The following is a 19,999-nucleotide window of genomic DNA, read 5'->3' on the forward strand; positions in this document are numbered from 1 at the left end:
TGACACCCAACTTGCATCAAGCAGGGAATCCTTGTTTTGTTTCCATATTGAGCACCAACTCTTCCAGACCCTCAAGATCCTTAAAAAGCTCTTTGCAGTGGCTGGCACAAGGAAATGATACTGATTTTCCATGTGACTCATAATTTCCTGGTTTCCTTCTTTTCCCTGCATTGCCATATTATATCCCTATATACGAACCACATTGATTCATCTCCCACAGCTCACACTGGAGAAAAGAAAGGCAGAGCTGCTAGCTAGTTTTATAAATTCACCCATTTAAAGCAACACTGTCAGCTAAAGAATCATATATTGTGGACAAGTGCATGTCTCTCCCTGTGTTACTAATAGCACCGTAGGTAATTAGAAGTGAAGGGGTTTTAAAAATCCAGTTTACAAGTCACTGTTTAGACTCTGTTTATATTTCCCTCCGTTTGGATAATGACAATAAATGAAATTGGTTTCACTTTTGTTTATAGTCCAGTTCTCAGTGCTGCAGTGTTTGGGTTGCAAATGTAATAGTCAAGGGAAGGCCAATACTTGTGATCATGACACTACCTAGTGGCTTATGCAAAGTAAGCAGTCACGGGATAAGAGGGAAGTTCCTCTCCTGGATCAGGAACTGGTTAAAAGTCAGGAAATAAAGGGTAGGAATAAATGGTCAGTTTTCACAATGGAGAGAGGTAAATAGTGGGGTGTTGCGATCTGTGCTGTTCAACATATTCATAAATGATCTGGAAAAGAGGTAAACAGTGAAGTGGCAAAATTTGCTGACGATACAAAATTACACAATAGTTAAGTCAAAAACTGACCGTGAAGGGTTACAAAGGGATCTCACAAAACTGGGTAACAAAATGGCAGTTGAAATTCAATGTTGATAAATGCAAGGTAATGCACATTGGAAAATATAATCCAAATTAGACATACAAAATGATAAGGTCTAAATTCGCTGTTACCACTCAAGAAAGAGATCTTGGAGTCATTGTGGGTAGTTCTCCAAAAACATCCATTCAATGTGCAGCGGCAGTCAAAAAAGCTAACAGAATGTTAGGAACCATCAGGAAAGGCATAGATGAGAAGACAGAAAATATCCTAATGCCACTATATAACTCCATGGTACGCCCACACCTAGAATACTGCATGTAGTTATGGTTGCCCCATCTCAAAGATATATTAGAATCAGGAAAGGTACAGAGCAGGGCAACAAGAATGTTCAGGAGTATGGAACACCTTCCATACAAGGAGAAATTTAAAAAGACAGCCTGTTCAGCTTGGAAAAGAGACAACTAAGGGGGGATATGATAGAGGTCTATAAAATCATTAATGGTACAGAGGAAATGAATAGGGAAGTGTTATTTACTCCTTTACATCACCAGAGTGGCAATAAGATGGACACCTGAAGACAAGCGAAAACAAGGCTGCCCGAAAACAACATGACGAAGAGCTGTGGAAGCCGACCTGAAAAACCTGGGGCACAGCTGGGGAACCATTGAAAGACTTGCTAGAAACAGACAGGAGTGGAGGAGTTTCATCCCTGCCCTAAATGCCAGAGGCGTCATGGAAACATAATGATGATGAAGATAACATAAGAACCAGGGGTCACCCAATGAAATTAATAGGCAGCAGGTTTAAAGCAAACAAAAAGAAGTACTTCTTCACTCAATGCACAGTCAACCTGTGGAACTCATTGCCATAGGATGTCATGAAGGCCAAAAGTATAACTGGGTTCAAAAAAGAATTAAATAAGTTCATGGAAGATAGGTCCATCAATGTCTATTAGCCAAGATGATCAGGGACGCAGTCCCATGCTCCTGGTGTCCCCAGGTCTCCAACTGCCAAAAGCTGGGACTGGACAACTGGGGTTAGATCACTCATAATTACCCTGTTCTGTTCGTTCCCTATGAAGCATCTGTCACTGGCTACTGTCAGAGCTCAGGGAGCTCTCCTTTATCTTTGGTGCTACAGACCTGTATCTTTAGTGCTGAAGATCCAGGGTTCAGTCCCCAGTGGTGATGGGTTACCAGTCTGATAAATATCCTTTTAAGCAAATTGCTCAAAACAAAGGACATATGGGTTCACCTGTGCTGAGAGGACAGCTGATTCACGGAAAGATGTCAGTCTGTTTCTGTCACTGTGCTAAAATGACACTTAAAGATGCCCGACAAAGAAAAAATGTGCTCTGTAATTAAATATTGTACCCTCCTTTCCTTCAGTTATGGGCTGAGAAAGCTTCAGACCTACTCCTTGAATCTTCTAAAGAGAACTCCAGCAAAAATAAACAAGACAAGACTTGATATGTCTAGGGTTAAAGAAAAGCCAGGAGGAAAAAAATCTAGGCTAATTGTACACTCCATAAAGAAATAAAAGAATGCAAATTTTATTATATTACTATTTATATTACAGTAGTGCCTAGAGGGCCCATTTTAACCACTGTACCTACACATAATAAGAGACAATCCCTGCATTGAGGTATTTATAATCTAAAGAGACAAGACAGACAAAGGGGGGAAACTGACTTGCCCCAGGTCAAAGGCAGAGCCAGGAATAGAACCCAGACCCTTGGTGTCCTGTTGCAGTGCCCCACCCATTAGAGCATCTGCTTTATTTCCTTCATAGCTCACTTTTAAAATCAGATGCATTTTTAATAGCCTGTGATGGGGTGTACCTATCCCATACCAGTTAAACAGTGGTTAACCGAATGCTGTGGGCCAAGTAAGCCACGCCCCCCTCACCCCTGCTGGGCATGCTCCAACTGGAACCAGAGTATAAAATGGAGTAGCTCAACTCAGTCTGGGCTGGTCACTTATGGGAGTAAATTTGTGTTGCAGGTGCCTGCTGGAGTGCCAGAACACAGAAGTCAGCTGGGTTAAGACTCCAGTGGACCCCCAGACAACTGCTGGTGGAGAGACAGTGAAGGCTGAGACTACTGGAAGGAAGGGTAGGAAGCAGCTCAGGGAATGGGACTGTAGTAATGGATGATTGGGACTGATCATAGAAGTAGGTAGTTCTCTGGGTTGGGACCTGGTGGGAGAAGGGTGGGTTGATGCCTGGAGGGATCAACTTGGCTGCAGAAAGACAGCCTTACTGATTCTGGCCATTGGGCCGTACTGCCCTGAGTTGCAGGGCTGCTACATAGACCCAGGCCACTTGGACCATTAAATACCCATTTGGCTAATCCCCACAATCTGACACCCCATGATGGGGTGTACCTACCCTGTGACATAGCCAAATACCACTTCATATTTGGGGGGGAGGGATAGCTCAGTGGTTTGAGCATTGGCCTGCTAAACCCAGGGTTGTGAGTTCAATCCTTGAGGGGGCCACTTAGGGAACTGGGGTAAAAATCTGTCTGGGGATTGGTCCTGCTTTGAGCAGGGGGTTGGACTAGATGACCTCCAGAGGTCCCTTCCAATCCTGATATTCTATGATTCTATATGCAAACCAGAATTTTCTAAGGCATTAGACACTATTAATAGGCTCCCTTGTTAGTTTCCTGGCTATAACAGTTTGTATTTGGTTAGGTTCTTTTTTTATGTATGTGGTTGTTTGCTTTCCTTTGGTTCTCTATGTAATTCCCCTCCCCAGCCTATGCTCATATGGGTTATTATGAAACCATGCTCTGTAAATGAGCGCATCATAGGTGTGTGCATGGAGTGTGGGGGTGAAAAGCAGGTTGTGCCAAATATAGAAAGCAAAAGAACTGGCATTGTGATCCTTGGACTGCAGTGTTTTTCATGCCTGGATTTTCCGTTCTGGCAGATGCGGACCATAAGAACAAAAGGCATTTTGTTCTGCTGACACCTGTCTCTCTGCTCCAAAAAGGATGCCAGTTTTCCATTCTCCCTTTAACAAGCAAAGCCTTCTCACTTTGACCAGCAGTTGCTGCTGCATGGTGGATGCTCGATCACCTGAAGTCTTTAAATCAAAATTGGATATCTTTCCAAAAGGTACACTCTGATTCGACTACAAGATACAGTTTTAATGTGGGAATCACCGGATAAAATGCTATGGCCTGTGTATAGAGGAGAGCAGGCTAGATGATCATAATGGTCCCTTCTGGCCTTAAAACCTATGAAATGTGTTCAGGACATTGGCAACTGTCTTCCTGCTCTATGATCCAGCAAGGCCATTCACTCTAGGCTTCTGGGTCCCCAGCCATTGTCTCTTGGGAGGAGACTGGCATCTTACCCCAGTCAGAAGGGAGAATTTCCAGGCTGCACAGCCCCCTGATTATACTGTGACTTCACTAGCAAAGCAGACTGTCTAAGCAAGCTTGCTCGCTTTATCTTCAGAGAATTGCCCACACAGATTTTTCAGTGCAAGCACATTTATTCATAGAGTAAAAGCATTACAGAGAAAACGTATTGAAAACAGTAAAAGAACCTACATAGGTGCTAATAAGCTTACCAGAAATCACTCCCTCACTCCAACAAGGACTCTGGTTGGTGATTTACTTTTTAACCGCCCCCACCCAGGGGTTTTCCTGTGGTCACCAGTTCAGCTCAAAACAAGGACACCCGTGACTCCTTAGACTCACTCATTTATCCCTTTGGGCCTTTGAAGAGACATAGGAGCAGTAATCACAGACCGTGACTTTCTGCTCAAAGTGAAGCTTCAGAAAAGGAGGGTGAGTCATTTACATTCCCCTCACCCAAAGTATTTTCTAAGAAACCCACTTCACACGTATTGTTCCTGTAGTGGTCTCTCCCACTCAGGAGGCCATTCCGCCTCACTACGGCTGTCACCAATAGTCTGGGTCTAACCCCTCTGGCCAGGCTGAGCGACAAGCAGTCTATGGCCCAGAGCCTCCTGGTTGGGGCAGACAACTAACCGTCTGTATGGGTAGGCAGCCAGCCCCAGGGGTGTGTGTGTATGGGTGGGGGTGGCAGCAGAGAGTATGGGGACCAGGGCCCACCCTATTCCACTGGGTCCCAGTCCAGGGCCTTGATAATGGTGGGTGGTGCTGCCACTGGGTCAGCGGGGATACACAAACACGCTGCCTCGCTTCCCGGCAGCACATCTGGACCAAAGTCTGGTTCCCTTGGGCTACTTCCCACCCAACTCTGTCAAGCCTGTGTTCTGTCTCACCGCCGCGCAGTCAGGTAGCGTTCCCTCCAATACCTTTTCGGAGCCTTCAGCCTCCTCCATTAATGGGGCGCTGAGCTACTGGTCCTGAGTCCAGCACAGGACTCAGCTCCCTAGAAGAGACATCTGCCCCCTTCCCTGGTCCAGGCCCAACTAAGCTACAGGGTCCTCCCTTTATACTTCCTGTTCAACCCTGATACTTCTGGGAAAGGGGGCGGGGCGAGTTTGGCTCTGCCCACCAGGAGTCTCTCCCCCTCGAGTCCCAAAAAGTTCTTTGAAGTTCCCAATACTTCTCGGAGATGGCATTAGTTGCGTCTCCTAGAGAGGTTACATACAATTCTACAATAACACATAAGCAAATGTATTTTTAATACAATGGACCTCAAAGGTATTAAACTTAATTCAGTAAGGTTTGTCCAGGATATTTCAAGAAATTACCGTAACTGTCACAGGGACGTTTGGGATGGGGAGGATCAGGCCATACAACCCAAAACTACTTGAATTCTAGTCTGGGGACACACAGATCAGATTGGCAAATTCTCAGCATCTGTTCCATGTGATGTGAATTCAGAGGTACTCTCTCCAGACAGCAGGGGGAACCAGGACTTAGACAAACAAGAACTTGAAATTTATTAATAAGGAATAATTCATTTTGCAAAGAAAATAAACAAGCGTGCTGATACCTCTGCTTATTACATTATTTATGCTCTCCTCACTCTTGCCTGGTGCATCCCTTCTGTTATTGTACCCACTTTCTTATTCCTCAAGTCAGATTTTAAGGCCAGAAGAATCCGTTGTGATCAACTAGTCTGTGTCCTGCATGAGCTCAGGCCAGAGAACTTCACCTAGTGATTCCTGCATCAAGCCCATAGCTTGTGGTTGAGCTAGAGCATTTATTTTAGAAAGACATCTAATAATGCTTTAATGTCTGCAAGGGATGAAAAATCCTCCACATCACAAAGTAAATTGTCCCAATGGTTGTTCACCTTCGCTGTTAAATGTTTGTACCTTAAGTATATCTACTTAAATGACAAATTCTTCAGGAGGGGGCATCTTTTAGTTAACTGTGTACGGTAGGGCTCTGATCCCTGATAAGGGTTCTCTAGGCACTACAATGAATAATGATGAGGAGGAGGATGGTAAACGATAATTCAGCTACAGTATCTTCTGTTGTCTCCTTCTTGTTGAGAGCTTCTAAGAGAGATTACACTTTCTGATCCTCCAAGGCGCTCAGCACTTTGTCCCTGATCCAATAAAGCACTTACGCCTGTGCTCAACTTCAGTATAGGAGTTGTCCTATTGACTTCCATCAGCATGGGACGGGATCAGGCCCCAGATGAGCTCCCTGCAGATGATGTGTGAAACATACATCAGCCACTGGATAGCATAGCAATACAAAATTTGTTACCCCCAGTAATGCTGGCAAAATTCTATCCTGGCATAAGATCATGTAGGTGAAATTGCAGCTGGAGTGGTTTCATTTTGGTTAAGTGAATAGGAGGTAAAAACCAGAGGCCAGATCTTCAAGTGGTGTAGTTCAATATAGTTCCAATGAAGCGACATTGACTTACACGCGTTGAAGATTTGCCCCACTCCTAAAATGGAAAGTTTAAATTCTACAGTTTTTCAAAGTCAGAGAAAGAAGCACGGGCTTGTGGTCACAAACACAGGATGGGGAACCAGAAGGTCTTTGTCTCTCCAGCTCCATGCTTCCTGCATGGCCTGGGGCAAATCCCTTAATCTCTTTATGCCTCAGTTTCTTCTATTCTATTATACAGGTTTTATTCTATTATACAGGTTTTATACTGCACTCATCACTATACCATCTGAGCGCTTTCCAGTAGTGAATTAAGCAACAAGACTACACATCTGTCACGTGTTTGTTCTCTCATCATCTCCCCAGAGGGAGAAGCGTATGCAGTGGAGTGTCTTGTTTTTGGTAGGGTGTGGTTGTTGGGTTTTTTAATACATTGTGACAGGGTTCACTCACTGCTGGGGCGCCCCCTTGTGGCTGGGTCTGGGGATCAGCTCCCATCTGGTCTAGTGCCCCCTTCAATCACTCACTCGCCCTGTGGCCCTTCTCACTCTCCAGGATTCAGGGTGCTCTCTCTACATGACTCTGATCACCTGGCCAGAGGGCTTATAGTTTCCCTTCCTGGAGTATCTATGTCGTGCCAGACCAACTGACTGGATGCCACCTTCACCAGTCCTGTGCCACTTCCCAGTGGCTGGTAGGGGAACCTGGGCCTGCCCACTTCTCTAGGTTCCATGCCAGGGACCCGACAATCAGCAGCCAAGGTCTACACAGTCTCAACCCTTGCTGCTCTTTCCCTGAGCTTCTTCCTACTCTGCCTTCCACAGGCTTTCTCCTCTGCAACTCCTCTGGGTAAAACTTTCCTGAAGGGCTAGGATCCCAGGGCTTTTGCTCCCCTCTGGGTTTTCTCCTACCCACCTCTCTCTGCCCAGAGTGACTGCGGTCTCTTTCCCTGCAGCCCCCTTCTTCTCTCGACTTCTTGGCTTTCTACAAACCCAGCCTGCTGCTGCCTAGCAGCCCTTCATCTTCAACTACTACCTTATCAGTCAGGCTTGACTCTCCCCCAGATGCAGCCTACAAGGTTAATTGGCCTCTTCTGAGGCACCTTATCCCTTTCATGGCTGGGGTGGGGTGAACACCACATCAAATATACCTATACCTGTTGCTATGTGTTTATGTTGGAGAAGGCAGGTCAAATAAATGTGCCGTGCGCTCACAGTGGAAAATGGTGTGGTTTGTGTGGGTCCTTAGTGTGACGGGTTGGGTCACAGAAGCCCCTTTGGGACTGCCATCTGATGTGCCTAGACTACCTCTGAGCCCGTTTTCCCTGCCGGCTTGGGACTTCAGTACCTTGCCTTGTTTGAGCCAGACACAGATCCAAGTCTGAACCATGTCCCCCACAAGCTGCAGGCTTAACTGAAAACAGCTTAAGAAGTGCTCCTGTCTCCAGCACTCAGATACCCAGCTCCCAATGGGGTCCAAACCCCAAATAAATCTGTTTTACCCTGTATAAAGCTTTTACAGGGTAAACTCATAAATTGTTCGCCCTCTATAACACTGATAGAGAGATGCACAGCTGTTTGCCCCCCCAGGGTATTAATACTTACTCTGGATTAATTAATAAGTAAAAAGTGATTTTATTAAATACAAAAAGTAGGATTTAAGTGGTTCCAAGTAATGACAGACTGAACAAAGTGAATTACCAAGCAAAATAAAATAAAACGCACAAGTCTAAGCCTAATACAGTAAGAAAGTGATTACAGATGAAATCTCACCCTCAGAGACATTCCAATAAGCTTCTTTGACAGACTAGACTCCTTTCTAGTCTGGGCCCAATCCTTTCCCCTGGTACAGTCCTTGTTCCAGCTCAGGTGGTAGCTAGGGGATTTCTCATGACTGCAGCCCCCTTTGTTCTGTTCCACCCCCTTATATAGCTTTGGCACAAGGCTGGAATCTTTTGTCTCTTTGGGTCCCCACCCCTCCTTCTAAATGGAAAAGCCCCAGGTTTAAGATGGATTCCAGTACCAGGTGGCATGGTCACATGTCCTGTGAGACCCCCAAGCCTTCATTCTTCCCAGCCTGACTCACAGGAAGGCTTGTAAGTAAACAGAGTCATCTACAGTCAATTGTCGTAGTTGATGGGAGCCATCAAGATTCCAAACCACCATTAATGGCCCACACTTTGCATAATTACAATAGGACCTCAGAGTTATATTTCATATTTCTAGTTTCAGATACAAGAGTGATACATTTATACAAATAGGATGATCACACTCAGTAGATTATAAGCTTTGTAATGATACCTTACAAGAGACCTTTTGCATGAAGCATATTCCAGTTACATTATATGCACACTCATTAGCATATTTTCATAAAATCATATGGAGTGCAACGTCACACTTAGTTCCCAGGGGAGTTCATTCCACAGCCTCAGATTGCCCCTGGAGAAGATTCTGCCTGCCACACAGATGAGCTTTACTCCTACGATTGAGAGTTCCACCATGCCAGAGGGGCAAAGCTGTCGGCCACAGTCTCTGGCCCCGAGCTTTAGATGGCCTTTTAGGTTTCCTGGGCCCAGGCCATGGAATGCCTTGAAGATAAGGGCTGAGACCTTTAACTGGATTGGAAATTCTATGAGAAACCAGTATAGCACATGGAGCACAGGTCTGATGTGTTGGCAATAGTCTGTGGTGTTGAGGAGATGCGCTGCAACATTCTGAACTACTTAGTTTCCTAAGTGCTGTAGCTTTCCTGCCCAGGTATATATCACTGTGGTAGTTCAGCCACGAGGTGACAAAAGCACGAATAACTGAGGCCAAGTCTTCATCAGCCAGGATGGGAAAGTGTTTCCTAGGCAAGAGAAGATGGTAGACAGCGTAACTCAGAGATGCGCTGCTATGTGAGAGTTTAGTGAGGAATCCAAGAGTATGCCTAGAGTAGGGACTGAAGTGGCCAGCTGAGGCTGTGTATCTTCAACCACCAGAGACCGCACTGTGGCTGCAAGCTCTTCAAAGTGCTTTCCTCTGCCCAACAGCATCACCTCGGTCTTACTCAGGTTCAGCTTCAGCCAGCTGATCTCATCCAAGCACTGGGCCATCGTGGTGGTAGTGGTGTGGTCGGATGTGGCGAAGGATAGTCAGAGCTGCGTATCCTCTGCATACTGTTGGCACTTGAGCCTGTTGTCTGACCTGTTCACCTGGTGATTCCACATAGGCAACGGGGGGATGTGGGATTGTCTCCCCCCCCCCCCCCGCCCCCAGATTTCTGCTTGGCCTATTGGGGTGGGGAGGGAGAGGTGGTCTATCCTTCTCCTGTTGTGCCTGCCCCCTGGCATGCTCAGTCCCTGTCCCTGGCAGCCAGGCCTGGGCGGGGAGCAGAAGGGGTGGGACCAGCCTCTTCTCACACCGGCAGCTCGGGGTTGCTGCTCTGTGCAGCACGGCGCGACTGCCTGCAAGAGCCAGGCTGGGGAGGCAGCGGCAGCAGACCACCACCACCCCCATGCCTGGCTGCCAGGGACAGGGGCTGAGCTAGCCAGAGTCCCCCTGGCATTTTTCCATCTCGCTCAGCCCCTGTCCCTGGCAGCCATGCATGGAGGTGGGAGGGGTGCAGCCTGCCGCCGCCGCCTCCTCAGCCTGGCTCTGGCAGGCAGCCACTGTGCTGCACAGAGCAGCAACCTGGAGCGGCCAGCTTCAGCTGCATGAGAAGAGGCTCCTTCCCGCCAAACATGCCGGGGGGCAGGTGCAGCAGGAGGCGGACAGAGCCCTCCCCACCTCACTCCAGAAATCTGGTGGAGGGGGGCGGAGCGTGGGGGGGGGGTCACTGGGTACAGGACACACATGGAGCCATCACATGTCCCGCCCCCAGAGTCAGGAAGCATGAGTTGTCTATGCATGTAGATGTTGAAAAGGATGGGTGAGAACTGATTCTTGGGAACTCCCCAAGTGAGGGGACTTGTGATGAAGGCACAGTGTCCCATTACTATTTATTTGGGTGCATCCCTCCAGGAAGGACTGAAACTATTTTGGCACATTATCTTGCCACCTTTCTCAGGGGTGACAACAGAATCTCATGATCAACAGGGTCAAAGGCTGCAGAGGTCCAGGAGGATGAGAATGGATGATTGTCCTCAGTCCATTGACTGGAGGAGATCATCCATCAATGCCACTAAAGCAGTTTCAGTTCCATATCCTGGCCTGAATCCAGCTTGTGCCAGGTCTAGAGTGTTGGCTTCAATTTGAGCTTACAGGCAGCCTTTTGCTAGCTTGTCTATGGGCATGCTCAGGAACCAAAGTTTTGATGCTGGGTGGTAGTTGGCTAGAACTGAAGTATCCAGTGCTGAGTTGTTGGTTTTTTTTTCAGCCTTGAAATAGCCAATGGGCACTATTTCTCTGTAACAGGGAAATATCAGTATTTCCATGTTATCTCACAGGGGCCTTACGAGTATTACTTTGTTAGTGCTAGAGGTCCTTGGATGGAAGGTGCTATTAGAAGTGAAAAGTACTGTGTACGATAAAGTTTATAGGATACTGCAGTCGAATAAACCCATCCTACATATTTAAAGACCGGTTAAAAGGTTTAATATCCATTGGTTTTAATCAATATGACCAGATAGTTTTTAATGAGTAGAATATGAAGAAGATAGAAATACAGGAATTGCCAAAGTAGATCACAGCAATGGTCCATTCAGTCCAGTGTCCTGTCTCGGACAGTGGCCAGTACAGGATGTTTCACAGGAAGATGCCAGAGCCCTGCAGACATCAGTTAGAGAAGAACCTCCCCAAAGGGAATGTTTCGCTCCACTCTCCAAACCTCATGCTGGGTTTTGCTTTCGAGTGCAAGGTGTTTATAGCGCGTCATTTCGGGAAATCATGAACGCGGTTTTGCCAGGTCATAATTACTAGGAGGAAATGTCTTTATTAGCATCGCTTACACTTTATGTGCAACAGGATTTCCACTTAGTGACCAATCCTGAGGTCCTCCCAGAGTTTCAGTCAAACTTCCATTGAGGGCAATGGAAGTTTTGCCTAAAAAAAAGATGAAAGGAAACACTGAATGAGGATGTTGGCGCTTTGGCCCTGTGTTGGATACAATGAGCCAAATCATGGTCCCACTGTCTTCAGGGGGACCAAGATCTGGCCCCCTGTCGCTAAGGGAAAGCAAATGAAAGGAAAGCAAAATGAGTCAAACTTTTCACTCCTCCCCAAATCAATGTTTAGGTGCAAATAATATTTACTGTGGTCTCTGCCAAAATGTGCCTAAAATAGCTTGCGGCTGTAGCTATTTAAGCTGGGAGATAGAGCAACTTTAACCTGCCCCTATTGTGCTAGCACAGCTGGATTTTTGCCATTCTATCCTCATGGGTTTTCCACAGATCCATATTTCAAAGTTACAGCTCATGCAAAATGCTACTGTGTGAGCTTAGACAATCTTAAAAAACATTAGTCATGTTTCCTATGCTGCTTTACTAGGTTTCCTATTTGCAATCAAATTATTTTTAATTTCAACCACATTCCTATTGTTTGCCAGGGAGATAATCATCTTATCTCAGCGGCTGGATAGTTCTCTACTTTCTCATGTAGCTTCAGATGGATTAAATAAATACCCCAAACACAAAACACACCAAGCTGGGTGAAAGGGCACTTCATGATCACAGGCTGATTGGAGGTTTAGGAAATGTCTTCTTCTATTTTGGGGGAAGGGAGGGCTGGGGGAGAAGAGAGGGAAGGACGAAGGCATAGCTGCCATTATGCAATGAGCTAATTTGCATGTCTGCAACTATTTTGCATAGAACACTACACATCTTAACACAAAATGCGGGTGCATTTAGTGCAGGTGAAAGGCATTGGCCCATTTGATCACCAGTGATGAGGAAGGGCCACAGATGAGTGTCCCAAGCCCACAGAAAGAGAGAGCCTATAGAATCTTAGGACTGGAAGGGACCTCAAGAGGTCATCTAGTCCAGTCCTCTGCACTCATGGCAGGACTAAGTATTATCCAGACTGTCCCCGACAGGTGTTTGTCTAACCCTGCCCTTAAAAATCTCCAATGATGGAGATTCCACTACCTCCCTGGGCAATTTATTCCAGTGCTTAACCACCCTGACAATTAGGAAGTTTTTCTTAATGTCCAACCTAAACCTCCCTTGCTGCAATTTAAGCCCATTGCTTCTGGTCCTATCCTCAGAGGTTAAGGAGAACAATTTTTCTCCCTCCTTGTAACAACCTTTTATGTACTTGAAAACAGTTATCATGTCCCCTCTGTCTTCTCTTCTCCAAACTAAACAAACCCAGTTTTTTCAATCTTCCCTCATAGGTCATGTTTTCTAAACTTTTCATCCTTTTTGTTGCTTCTCTCTGGACTTTCTCAAAGTCATAAAGAGGAAATGGGGTCAGATGTTTATGTGAAACAACTCAAGAAGGGCAGGGACTATAAAATCATGAATGGTATGGAGAAAGTGAATGGAGAAGTGTCATTTACCCCTTCACATAACACAAGAATCAGCGGTCACCCAATGAAATTAATAGGCAGCAAGTTTTAAAAAAAGGAAGTATTTCTTCACACAACACACAGTCAACCTGGGGAACTCGTTGCTAGGTGATATTGCAAAGCTCAAAAGTATAACTGGGTAAAAGAGCAAATTAAGTTCATGGAGGATATGTTCATCAATAACTATTACCCAAGATGTCCAGGGACACGATGACACGCTCTGAATGTCCCTAGCCTCTGACTGCCAGAAGCTGGGACTGGAGGACAGGGGATGATGGATCCCTTGATGACTGCCTGTTCTGTTCATTCCCTCTGAAGCCCCTGGCCTTGGCCACTGTCAACAGAGAGGATACTAAGCTAGATGGACCATTGGTCTGACCCAGTATGGCTGCTCTTATGATTGGAGTAAAGTCAAAGGCTGAGCAAAAAGAGCGTATCAGAGAGAGCAGCGAGGAGAGAACCCTAGGTAATACCCACTGCTCTGAGGGGCTGTTGTGGGAGTCCATGGACAATGGTGTCCTGCTCCTGTACGAGATATGGACTGGCTACGGAGCTAGCTTATACATACAGATGTGTTCATCATAAGATCCTTCAGTGCTCTGCCAGGTATGGCTGAGGCTTGTTTAAATAAGGTATTTTACACACAGTGCCACCTAGTGGCTGAACAGGTTAGCCTTCCATTACAACAGGGGTCGGCAACCTTTCAGAAGTGGTGTGCCGAGTCTTCATTTATTCACTCTAATTTAAGGTTCTGGGTGCCAGTCATACATTTTAACGTTGTTAGAAGGTCTCTTTCTATAAGTCTATAATATATAACTAAACTATTGTTGTATGTAAAGTAAATAAGGTTTTTAAAATGTTTAAGAAGCTTCATTTAAAATTAAATTAAAATGCAGAGCCCCCCGGACCAGTGGCCAGGAACCGGGCAGTGTGAGTACCACAGAAAATCAGCTCGCGTGCCGCCTTTGGCACGCATGCCATAGGTTGCCTACCCCTGCATTACAAGCAGAACTCTGCCCAGATGTGTATGCATGAGTCACAGAGAGCTTTCTTCTCCTAGACTTCTAAATGGCCATCACCAGGAGATGGGTTATGAGTAGATCTCTGGATTTCAGGGGCATCATTTTTCTGCAGAGCAGTGCCTATCCCCATCTTTCCTTCTGCCCCAGACAAAACAATCCTGGGTCTGAGTGTACAGCTCAGTACTGAGTCAGGGACCCTGTGGCTAGCAATCTGCAGACTATGCCCTCTGATCTGTAGGACGTGCCCCAGAATGGCCCTCAGCAGCTGCATTCCTGGAAGGCCTTCTCTGCCTCTGTCTGCCTGCAGATTTAAAGGGGAGCTCAAATTGGTTGGACAACTGCCAATGGGATTTGAAATCAGGTAGCCTAATTTTCAGAGGTGCCGAGTCCTTACAGCTCCCATTTACTTGAAAGAGAGGGATAGCAACTCCACACCTCTGGAAATCAGATTGTAAATTCAGATCCAAATTCAAGTTTTGCAGTTCTGTCTCATCTCCAGCAGAAGGTTGCTAAGATATGGGCTTCTGTGACTGGGTGTATTGGGCATGACAGCACCCAAATAAGTCTGGCCATTGTAGACATCAAAAGGGAAGGAGTTGGATGGGCCCGCCAATGGGCTTGCAGTTCTAGCCACATTGCAAGCTGCAACAGTGGCCTGCCAGGCTAGAGGAATAGCAGCAGTGCCTCTTACGGATCCTGCAGGAAAGAAGCAGCAACGGTTACAGGTACTGGGTAGACAAGAGGGGTCTAGCTGGCTGGAGACCTGAGGCCTGGCCAAGGAGATGTTGTGGATATGGACAGAGGGGACACTCAATAAAGGCTTGCCCTCAGGTGAACCAGGGGAAAAAGACAGAATTTCTCCTCCAGAGCCTAAGAGGAATGAGGCCCAGTCGAGAACATGCTATGCCTGTGGGTAACTTGGACATATCAGAAGTACCTGCCTCTATATGAACCATGATGGCAAGGGTGACACTGGGCATGAGAGGTACTGTACGGGCCCCAAGGGATACTCTGCCCACTGCCAAAGCAAGGGCAGCACCGGTATGTTTTGCCTGCAAGGTGGCAGGGCATTTAAAACAACATTCCCCTCTTAGAGAAATGAGTGGCAACCAGAGAAAAGAAGGGGACCTCAGAGAGAGGGGGGAAAAGGAGCTGGTGTCACAGTCTGGGGACTGGAGTACACTGGAGATTGTCAAGGGAGATGTGGCGGTGATGATCATGGACCTGGCAGGGGGTCATTCCGCATTCCTGGTAGTGGCTAGGAAGGAGCTAACACATGAAGTAACTGGGACAGAGAATGCCCAGGCAAACCATAGGGACAAACACTAGAGTGAATCAGACTGCAGTGGGAACTCAGACCCTGCGGGAAAGGAAAGACTTTCCAGACAAGAGGCCTAGGAGAGAGGATGCTGAGAAACCAGGGCAGAGAATACTAATAGCTCTCTGGGTACAGAGGCCTGAGAGGGAACCCAGACTAAAAGGGGCAATGACTGTTATAACCTTTCCAGGCACAGAGGCCTCGGAGAGAAGACCCTAACTAAGCAGAGCAAAAGACCAGACCAGATAGGAGGAGACGTTACCCTCAATAGTACCTAGGGTTGGCAACCCTCCAGGATTGTCCTGGAATCTTTAATTCCTGGAGACGAATCTATAATTAAAATTTGTCATGTGATGAAACCTCCAAGAATACATTCAACCAAAATTGGCAACCCCATCCCAATCCTTTCTGTGGTGGGGGAGGCATGTCACGGGTGTACCAGGTCCTTTGTGACCCCTGGCTGGAGACCTTGCAGTCCTACCACATCCCTCCCCAGAAAAGGAGCAATGAAGGGTGGGGTCTCCCAGGCCTGCCTAGAAAAGCTGTAGGGAAGCAGCCAATTGAAGCATAACAGGCTCAGATAAAAGGTGCTGCAGGAGTTGAGCTAGTCAGTTGCTGGCTGGGATCAGAAGGGTGAGGAAGGAGTGGAAGGCTTTGAAACTCTCCAGGCGAGGAGGTCTGGGAAAGACCCTGCTCAAGCCAGGAACAGACCAATAACCCAAGGACCGTAACCCTAAGGTAAAGCGTGAAGAGGAAGGGGCTACGTCAGAAGTGGCCCAGGGAATAGCAGCAGCAACTATTAAAGGAAGCAGCACGAGGCTGCTATTTGTAGGGTCCCTGGATTGGGACCCTGAGTAGTGGGTGGGCCCAGGTCCCCTCCTCCCACCCCATCACTGGCAGAGTGGCCAAAGCCCTGAGAATCATAGAAGATTAGGGTTGGAAGAGACCTCAGGAGGTCATCTAGTCCAACCCCCTGCTCAAAGCAAGACCAACACCAACTAAATCAGAAGGGGACAAAGTTTCATTTAAAAGCCCAAGCACAGGGCTGGAATTTACAGGGCTCAAAGACTGGGCTGAAGATGGCTAACCATTCGTCTGAACTTCATTGTCCCTGGAAGGGAACTGAACTTAAAGAAGTGACCTGGCTGGAGACGTAGGACAATAAGAACCTTTACAGGCGAAGCGTCTCTAGGGAGAAAGCCCTTGGGCACTGCTCTATGCCAAAGCAGGCACGGACTTAAAGCTAGCCCAGAAGAGGCTAAGGACTGAGCCCAGCGACAGGCCTAAAGGCTTTAACAAGGGCACACAGACAGGCCCTGTTTGATCCTTTACCCTGGAAGGGGTTTGTTTGTTCGCATATTGAGTGAGTGAGACTTGGCTGGAGGGGTGAGCCACTGAAGACCCACCTGATGAGCTTAATAACCAACAGGGGACACTGGGAGCAGAGTGCGCAGGTTTGCACCCCAAGCAAAAGGAGGCACTCATGAGAGGTGAGTGTCCCCCGTCATAGCCGCAATTGACTGCGCAGTGGAATATCCTGCAGGTGAGTGACACTATAGAGAACTAAACTGTGCTGTATTGAACTGTTGCTTTCACCAAAATCTTTCCTAATGTGGTATGCTGAGTGGGTTACATCCAGCTTCCTCATGACCAAACTGCTGCTGCTCGTATGTTACCACAGATGAGGAAACCAAGACATATGGCTTTCGTGATAAGAGATTTATGCTTGTCATCTGTGGAGCAGTGCTGCAACTTTCTATACAAGCCCATTTATAAAACAAAACATATGTAAACAGTCAGGTTTTCATTGTTTCTGTGATTTCTCTCCCCCTCATGACAGATGCAGAGGAAAACCTGCAGATTTCCACATGACTGGGTACAGCAGACAGATGGATTTAAAGCCAATAGGACAGACCCTCAGTTGGTGTAAATCAGCGTAGTTGCACTGGCTTCAGTGGAGCCACCTCCGTTCCACTGTATGGGCCAATGTGCATGTTTGGGATGAAATAAAAAATGTAGGTATAGTGGCTGCACTCAAATAGTTCATCTCAGGTCAGAAGAATATGAATGTACCAGTAGACCTATACTACCAGCATCCTCAGCAGGAATAGGGTATTGAGTGCAAAATATTGACCGAAGAGGCAACTAACTCCAGTAAAATAATTATAACAAGTGACTTCAACTAACCTTATGTGAGCTGACTAACTTTCACATCAGGACAAAGTTTGAAGAGACCGGACCAGATTCTCAGCTGTTGTAAACTGGTGTAGCGCCACTTAAGTCAATGGTCAGGACAACTCACATTTTAATCCAGATCTGGACTTTTTCTGCAGTTCCATTTCTAGCCTGGATGCTGTCCAGTTACTACAAGTGATGGGCCAAATTCAAGAGGTTCAAAGTTTGGGGCTTTGTTTAGAAAAGTGTTCAGATGCTTCTCTGGACTTCCTGGGGAGCTGTAAACTCAGGCTAGAAATCCAGGCTATTCCCTGGGGTTTGAGGCCTCTCTCAGCTGCGATTGCCACAAGGCGAGTTTTCCTTACTGCTAGTCCTGGCCCTGGCTAAAATCCATAGTGTTCTGTGCTAGACCTGGCCCTGGCTGAAAGGTCCATGCTGTATGTGCTTTGTGCCTAGAGACAGATCATATAATGACCTAGGGCTTTCTGTCCAGCACATTTTCACCAGCAGAACTCTGACTAACACAAAGGGTGATGCCCTTGTAAGCGATCTTCAAAGGATTCTGGTGTGTGTGGGAGGGTCTTTGAAAAATGATCCCTTATGCTGTTAGTTTACCAATCCCCAGTGGACCGGCTCTTCGCATTTTCGCTCTGCCCCTTTTGGCACTGAATTCCCCTGTGGTTGCTCCATGCAGATAAGGGGTTTGCAAGTCGTGGACCAGAGGGAGATTGGAAGGCGAATGCTACTCTCAGCCCTTATTGCATGGGCAATATGCACAAGGGAGCAAATCCATTTGTTGTAGCCATGCAATCGATCTCAGAGGAGTTACACCCAGCGTTGGTGAATTTGACCCAGGGCGCTGGAGATAATGGAAATGGACAAAAGAGTTGAGCTGTTTGAGCCGGTTCATAGCTATTGGCAATTACCTTTATGTTATCTTCCTGTATATGTCACATTAACCCCCCGGGGTTTTGTATCTTGACACCTACAGGAGCTCAGCTTTCTACTGTTAATGGGAAGGTGGGTGAATGCACCCAGTAAATAGAATGAAGAGTCTGCACTGAGGTGGACTGATGCGAACAGGACCCTGTAATGCTAACTGAACACCCACCCTGCTGCCTGGTATCACCACATAGAATCTTCCTAAATCCTGGACTGGATTATATGGCCAAGGAAGGGATAGCAAGCTACACCACAGTGAGAGAATTTACTACCTAAAATCTCCCTTCAAGCTGTGTTTTTGCTCAGGAATACTGTCGTGTGAAATAAACACATTGATTTTTTTAAAATCCAGAAGTAACTGAAAGTGTCTGCCAATAGACTTACTTACTAAGTGATAACATACTAGTATAGGTATACAGCATCATTTGTAACGGAGAAACTCAAGGCACTTTACAACCTAAGTCTAGGGAGGATTTCACCCACCACTGACACACATGGAAGAAAGCCTGACAGCTGTCCAGCAGCCACAGCTGCACCATGCCGCAGTTTAGGACAGGAGCTGAAAACGGATATTGTATCCAATAGAAAGCATGGGAGCATTGTAGGTTAGGCAGAGTGTACGTAGGGGCACTGGAATCTGATCAGTGATGTCTGGGCCATGTATTCATGTCCCACAGAAACCCAAATATAGCCTGTAGGAGTCAGATAAAGTTGAATAAAGCCAAATCTCTACCCCCCAATGTATAAATAAAACAATATAGTTGTTCTCAACAACGCTGCCAGTCCAATGTTTGTAAAATTATCCTTTCTATGTAAATATGGAGAAGGCTATTAATGCAGATTAATATTAATCCGTGGTACTGCATGACAACTGCACCAAAATATTTTAATCAACCTACACATTAAGCCTTTGTATTTGTGTTTAGGCTTCTTCCAGGCTTTATAAATCCACAAAGAACAATTAATGGGCACAGAATAACACCAGGTCTGAGGCCAGCTCCTCAGTTGGAGTAAATCAGCACAGCTCCATTGATTCACTGGAGTGATGCTGAACTTGGTGGTGGTGTTATCCCTTAGCTCAGCTGATGAAAAACACCATACAAGAGCACACACCATTTTACAAAGGAGGTTAGAATCATTACCCTTATTGTACAGTTGGGGGAACTGAGGGGCAGAGCAGAGCAGTGACTGGCCCAGGGACACCCTGCAGAAACAGGAATAGAAGCCCCAGCCCAGTGCTCTGTCCATTAAGCCATACTGCCTCCATACTGATTTACACCAGTGAAGCACTGGATGCTGGTCATCTTGTGGTACTTCCACCATCCAGGAACTGAAATACCTAAGTCTTGCATTGTGTCATGCCTCTAGGTGCATTTTCAAAGCATTAAAGAAGCTCCCAAGAGAATAATCACCTGGGGTGGGATTTTCAACAGTACTCAG

This window comes from Emys orbicularis, chromosome 2, assembly GCF_028017835.1.
Source record: "Emys orbicularis isolate rEmyOrb1 chromosome 2, rEmyOrb1.hap1, whole genome shotgun sequence".
Lineage (NCBI taxonomy): Eukaryota > Metazoa > Chordata > Testudines > Emydidae > Emys > Emys orbicularis.